Here is a 7,496-nt window from a genome sequence, read left to right on the forward strand (position 1 = left end):
AAATTTTGGCAAATTTTGCTCAATTTGGTTAAATTTTGGTAAATTTTGTCACAATTTGCTATTGTTATCAAAGTTTGCTCTTGTTATCAAATTTTGGCAAATTTTTTAAATTTTGCTCAATTTGGTCAAATTTTGGTAAATTTTGTTGGCAAAATTGGTCTTGTAACCGTAACGTATCGAAAAGTGTTCGGTAGTTCTAGTTTTTATTTTTAAATAAAAATAAATTTCGTTTACGTAAAATCGCGTAATATTAATACGTGGCTATTTAATCGAGTTAAAATGTTCTAAATTTCGTGAAAATTCATTGGCTGTTAAATAGGTATTCGTTTATTCGTTGTAATCGTTATGTTTCGTAAATTGTCGCGTTAATATTGATTTAATCGTCGAGTTATAAAGTCATCGAGCTCTTGCTTAGTTCTTTGTTTTCGTTAGGTTTGTTGATCATTAGGTCAACGACCTTGTAAAATAAATATTACTTTTATTTTGAGTTGTTATGTTTTGTCAGTCGAATTGTTTGATTTATTTCAATATTCTTGAGTCAGATTTATCGATTTAGATCGATTCATCGTACATGGTAGCGTAGAGCGTAGTTCGTGAAAGCTCTGTTTCGCAATTCGACGTCCTGTGTGGAATTTTCTGGCTTGTGTAGCTTCAGCGTACTGGTTCGTGTAGTGTTCGACGAAGTAAATGTCGACAGTCCTGTCCTATTTGCGGTCAGGAAAATCGGTCAACGTAGAAGACGACGATAGTAGTTCGGATAAGCGTAAATCGAGCGCCGAGTTTCGTGGTTTTTCTGAAAAAGAAAAACCAGAACAAAGTATACCGAGGTCGAAAGGTAAAAGTAAAGTAACGTTACAGCACGTATCTGAGTCATCCGGCGATTCGGAAGCTGGTCCAAGTTCAGCAGGTTTTGGTGATTCGACATCTGACGATCCAACGATCCCTGTTGATTCCGTTCCTCCTCCGTCTAATCCACCATCCGGTCCTCCACCTCCTCCACCTCCTGGTCCATCCGACGACGAGTCCGAAGGTAGTGAAAGTAGTGACGACGAGTCCGACGAAGTAGCTGTAGAATCCGATTCGAGTAGTTCGTCTGGTAGTATGTTCGGTGCCGGTGATAATCGTGTAATGGAGTCGATGGTCTTTCGCGGTACGGGCTTCGTGTCCTGGAAGAGAAAAATCAAAGTTATTCTTTCGGCCAAAGGACTTCAAACCGCGATCGTACAAGTAAATTCGTTATCGCCGCGTAAAAAAGCGAAAGCGCTTGAAATTTTAATTAGGCACGTAGCTGAGATCGTTTTCCGACTGGTCAAGGAGACAGAGGATCCGTACGTATTCTGGACGGAGCTCAACTCCTTGTACCAGGCGGAAAACCAAGCAGCAATTATCGACTGTCGAACTCGTATTTCGAAGATTGTCATCGATATGTACAAAAGTCCGAAGGAGTTCCTGGAGGCATTTTATACGCTTGTCAACGATATGGAGAGTCTGGACGTGAAATTGACTCCATCTGAAGTCTATACGTATCTGATCAATGCGTTAGGCAATTCGCCTAAGTACGAGTCAGTGCGTATGACTGCTCGAGGACTAGTTCACGTTACAGCTGGAGACCCAAATCCGAAAGTAATTTCGTCGTTGCTTTTGAGTTTGGAAGATGCCTCGAAGAACTCCTCGACTTCGAAGGGTTCGACAAGTACCGGTTCCGCGATGGCCGCCGCCGATAGTAATCAATCCGGTAATAATAATAAACGTAATCGTAATCGTAATAAATCGCGTAGTAGTAATTCGAACTCGTCCGGTAATTCGTCGAACGGTAACGGTGAACGTAACGGTGGTAGTGGCTTCGTACAAGCCAAAGATCGTACCTGCTATAAGTGTCACAAACGTGGCCATATGGCCAAGTCTTGTCGATCCGCCGGAGGAAACTATAGGAACAATACCAACCCTCGGGGAAGTATTGTTTGCTATCGATGTAATCTGACCGGGCATATAGGTCGAAACTGCCCTCTATTCTATCGACTTGTGGTTTGTTTTATTTTTAAGATACATACTTAGTCCAATTATATCATGAAACTTTTTTGTTCGTTTTTAAAAGTTGCACCGAAATTAAATGTTCAAAATCAAGATAAAATTCAATTAATTTTTTCCCCTCAAATCTTCCATAACGCAAAGTTTTATTCTGATCATTGGTTTGATTCAATGAGTCATTTCGTGTCTACTCTAGAACCAAACCCCTCCCCCACCCGCCTTCAGTTCTGCTCAATAGTTACTAAAATGTTGATATTTGAATTAAAAATTAAACTCTGCAGTTTTCAATGATTTTTTTCGATATTTTATGTCATTTTAACCGTTTTTTTTTTCAAACGCGTTTTCACGCACTTGTGACAACGACGTTCGTTTCAATTTTATTATTGATATTGTTTCGTGCATTTTTGGCAAAATTCGCCAAATTTTTATTACTTTTTGGTAATTGTCCAAAATTTGAGAATTTTTTCGTTTTTTCAATTTTTTATTCATTTAGGTATACTTAGCGAATTCTGTTCTAATTTCATAACTTTTTGCTGATTTTCAGTGATTTCGATGCTTGTTTTATAGGTGACCTTCTTGATACCTTTTGTCGTGTTTTTGACTAATTTTATTGAAGCACTGCTTTATGGATTATTTTTGTTGAAATTTTTAATGCTTTTTTGATTTGCATAAATCGTTCGGGCTCGTTTTTGAAACTTTTTCACGCATTTCTGGCAATTTTCACTGAATTTTTATTACGTTTCGAATTCGATAATCTTTCAAGATTTTAATGCGTTCTCGAGAGTGTTCAAGATTTTTATTAAGTTTTTCACAAATTTTTTCATGCACTTTGGGTTTGGGTGACTTTTATCAACATTTAATAATTTTTTCAATAAAGTGTATTGTTTTTAATGCTCTAACTTGGGTTTAGGAGAGATTTAAAATATTGGTTATAATGTTAATTGTGCAATATTTTGCTGGATTTTGTCAAAGTATAAGTTTTGCCTGATGAATTTTGTCCAATTTTGATAAATATTGTCAAATTTGTCTGAATTTTGTCTTTGCTCAATTTTATCAACTTCTGCTAAAGGTTAAATTTTGTCACATTTTTTCTGAATTTTATCAAAGTTTGCTCTTGTTTTTAGATTTTGGCAAATTTTGGCAAATTTTGCTCAATTTGGTTAAATTTTGGTAAATTTTGTCACAATTTGCTATTGTTATCAAAGTTTGCTCTTGTTATCAAATTTTGGCAAATTTTTTAAATTTTGCTCAATTTGGTCAAATTTTGGTAAATTTTGTTGGCAAAATTGGTCTTGTAACCGTAACGTATCGAAAAGTGTTCGGTAGTTCTAGTTTTTATTTTTAAATAAAAATAAATTTCGTTTACGTAAAATCGCGTAATATTAATACGTGGCTATTTAATCGAGTTAAAATGTTCTAAATTTCGTGAAAATTCATTGGCTGTTAAATAGGTATTCGTTTATTCGTTGTAATCGTTATGTTTCGTAAATTGTCGCGTTAATATTGATTTAATCGTCGAGTTATAAAGTCATCGAGCTCTTGCTTAGTTCTTTGTTTTCGTTAGGTTTGTTGATCGTTAGGTCAACGACCTTGTAAAATAAATATTACTTTTATTTTGAGTTGTTATGTTTTGTCAGTCGAATTGTTCGATTTATTTCAATATTCTTGAGTCAGATTTATCGATTTAGATCGATTCATCGTACAAATTTGTCAAATTTTGGTAAATTTGTCAAATTTTGGTAAATTAATTTTGGTAAATTTGTCAAACTTTGGTAAATTTGTCAAACTTTGGTAAATTTTGTCACAATTTGCTATTGTTATAAAAAGTTTGCTTAATTTTATCAACATTTTCTGCTAAATTTGACTTTTTGTCAAATTTTTCTGAATTTTGTCAAAGTTTGCTCTTGTTATCAAAGTTTGCTCAATTTTATTAACTTCTGCTAAATTTGGTTAAATTTTGTCAACTTTTTCTAAATTTTATCAAGGTTTGCTCTTGTTATCAGATTTTGGCAAATTTTGTCAAATTTTGCTCAATTTTGTCAAATTTTGCTCAATTTGGTTAAATTTTGGTAAATTTGTCAAATTTTGCTCAATTTTGTCACAATTTGCTTTTGTTATCGAAGTTTGCTTAATTTTATTAACTTCTGCTAAATTTGGCTTTTTATCAAATTTTTCTGGATTTTGTCAAAGTTGTCTCTTGTTATCAGATTTTGGCAACTTTGTCAAATTTTGCTCAATTTGGTTGAATTTTGGTAAAGTCAAATGTTGGTTTTGCCAAACTTTGGTAGATTTTGTCCCAATTTGCTCTTTATCAAAGTTTGCTCAATTTTATTAACTTCTGCTAAATTTAGTTAAATTTTGTCAAAGTTTGGTGTTATCAGATTTTTGGTTAAATTTTGATAAATTTGTCAAATGTCGATAAATCTGTCAAATTTTGGTAAATTTGTCAAATTTTTTTGTATTTTGTCAAAGTTTGCTCTTTGTTATCAGATTTTATCAAATTTTGTCACATTTTGCTCAATTTCGTCAACTTTTGCTAAATTTGGTTTTTTTGTTAACTTTTGACAAATTTGTCAAATTTTGATAACGTTTGTTAAATTTTGTCAAAAATTGCTCCTTTCATCAGATTTTGGAAAATTTCGTCAAATTTTGCTCAATTTAATCAACTTTTGTTAAATCTTGTCAAATTTTGATAATCTTGTCAAATTTTGCTCAATTTTATCAACGTTTGCTAAATTTATTGGTTCGATTTTGTTAAATTTTAATAGGTAAATGTGTCAAATTTTGATGCTTTAATTTCGTCTAATTTTGCTAAGTTTTGTCAAATTTTGCTCAATTATGTCGAATATTTATTTTTAAAATTTTATCTAATGAGCCTATGCAGCTGCTTTTGTATAATTTTGCTTTACTTTGTCAAATTTTACCAGAATTTTATTGCTGTTTGGTATTTTTCAGAAATAATTTTTAATTAGCAATTTTCTTATGCATTTTTTCTTCACATTTTGCTTAATTTCTCCTAAAGTTTTTCCTTCTTTGGTGATTTTAATTTGATTATTATTTTTTTTGCTGGTTTATCATTTAACATCTTTTTAACACCTTTTTATACAATTTTTCGTTTACTTAATATCATTGAAATTTCATCAATTTTGGAGCTTTTTCTGAGTGAGTTTATTGATGCATGTAAGAATTTTAATGATACATACTTGATTCAATTTTGTTCCAGAAAGTTAATTTTTAACACTTATTCATGCATTATTAGCAAACTTTATTGCAGTTTTTTTTTTCTTGTAATTTATTGAGTTTTTAAAGTTTTTAGGTACTTGGGTTTGAAATAAGTTTCAATAATATTTTATGCAATTCTTGCTCAATTCAAAAACACATTAAAATGATAAATCAGCAAAAAAAAAATCAATAAAAATCACCAAAGAAGGAAAAACTTTTGGAAAAATTGAGCAAAATGTGAAAAAATGCACACAAAATTTCTAAAATGACTTTTAATACACTAATAAAGCATTCAAAATTATTTCTGAAAAATACCAAAGAGCAATAAAATTCTGATAAAATTCGACAAAATAAATAAAAATGCGTTTTCAACTAATTTTGACGCTTTTAAAAATTTTTTTTTGTATTTTTGGCGAATTTTATCAAAATTTATTCACGGCTTTTTTGGTAATTTTCTGCGATTGTAATGCTTTTTTCGAGTGTTTTTACGTTTTTTTAAAACCTCCTTTATACGCCTTTTTGTCGAATTTCACCGAAATTTCATCACTTTTTATGTATAATTTTTGCCCTTTGAACGCCCTTTCAAAAGCGTTTTCAACTTATTCCTTACATTTTTTTCGTACATTTCACCTCGAATATTATTATAATAGAGTCTGTGGGAAAATTTCTCTATTTGTTCACGAATTTGCTTTTTAGAAAAATGATTGAATCGTACATTTATTCATTTTGAAATTTGCTCTGTAGATTCTTATAATTTTCCATGTGTGGTATGCGACATTGATTTTGAACTGATCGCGTGCCATGGGGCGTTGATATACTTGAATCGAGCTTCATTCAAAAGTTTAAGTAACTAATGTAATTCGTGAATAAATTACAATATCAAGTGTAGCTCAAATAAAACATTTTTTGTGTGTTATGTTCGATTGGGAAAATTGGGACTTGTTTCTGCTTATAGACGACTGCTCTATTTCGGTATAAATTTTACAACAAGTTGGAGGATTAGATGAATGATGAGGGAGGGGGGCTGTCGTGCTAAAGCCTATAAAAAATATCTATTTGTTTTACGCATACCAACTACAAAAAATGTACCTTAACCTATACCATGACGATATGGATATGCATCGGTTTAACTTAAGAGGGGCCCAGATAGAATACTGATATATCCACACTATACTCGAAATCGATCACGTGATTTCGAAAGTACATTGGTACAGAATTTTATACACTCGGGTATTTATTTTAAATCGAGACGAGATGGATAATTATCTCGATAATACGTGTCTAAAGTACACTTCAGGGAGCCCTGCAATTGCGCCAAATGGTTAAAATCATGTACCCGGAATTGCGCCGGGTTTTAAAAACGGTATACTGGCAATTGCGCCGAGTTGAGAAAAATGTGATATGAACAAAATATGAACGAATCGTTCATCGTTCAGTCGCAGTTATCTGAATTGATAATGAATCACCAACCTACAAAGGTGCATTTTACTATATTCATACATAAAGTACCTACGTATGCACATATTATTTTGTAATTATCTGGTAGAGTAAGTACTATGTATGTACATATCCGAAGACTCAGCTTTTCCTCCTCACCTATGAGCGTCAATAGACATACGGGAAGGACAAGGAATGTGTGTGAGGCTTTTCATTCGACCTTAAAAACTTACTTCTCGCATGCTCATCCAGATATATGTGAGGGCGCATACAAAAAGGTACCTTATGGCCAAAAAAATTTTTGCCTATGGAGGGTTCTACTCGATTTTTGAAGAATCCCTAGGAAAATTGGGCGAAAAAGAAAAAAATTAATTTTTTGGCCATAAGGTACCTTTTCGTATGCGCCCTCGGTGTATTAGAAATGTGGATTATTTTTTTTTGACAATCTGTATCTATTGCTGGAGCTGGACTGAATACTTATAGGTACCTAATCATAAGAACGAATTTTTTAACCACACCAGAAAAATTATGAATCTGACAATCCGAAGTCTGAGTATAAGTGTGATGGGAGGATTCGTTCTTTTGACTGGCGCAATTCCCCATACACATATTTTTTTATGTGGCGCAATTCCGGGTATGCCTAATTTTTTTACTCGGCGCAATTCCGGGTACTTTTGGCGCAATTGCATGGCAGCCACACTTCATACTTAAGAAGCATGGTAGACCATTCAACACAGGGGGTATTTCCCCTTATCAGAAAATATATATCTAGGTACGTACCATTCATCTTCTGCAGATGATCAAATTGA

The 7,496-nt window shown here is 32.8% G+C and overlaps 1 long non-coding RNA gene across 1 annotated transcript in view; it reads left to right on the forward strand.

The window, feature by feature from the left end:
- The window catches only part of LOC135848176 (uncharacterized), a 185,438-nt gene that overhangs the window by 89,227 nt on the left and 88,715 nt on the right, over nucleotides 1–7,496 (forward strand). The gene's annotated exons all lie outside the window — the stretch shown is intronic.

This window comes from Planococcus citri, chromosome 5, assembly GCF_950023065.1.
Source record: "Planococcus citri chromosome 5, ihPlaCitr1.1, whole genome shotgun sequence".
NCBI classification, from domain to species: Eukaryota; Metazoa; Arthropoda; class Insecta; order Hemiptera; family Pseudococcidae; genus Planococcus; species Planococcus citri.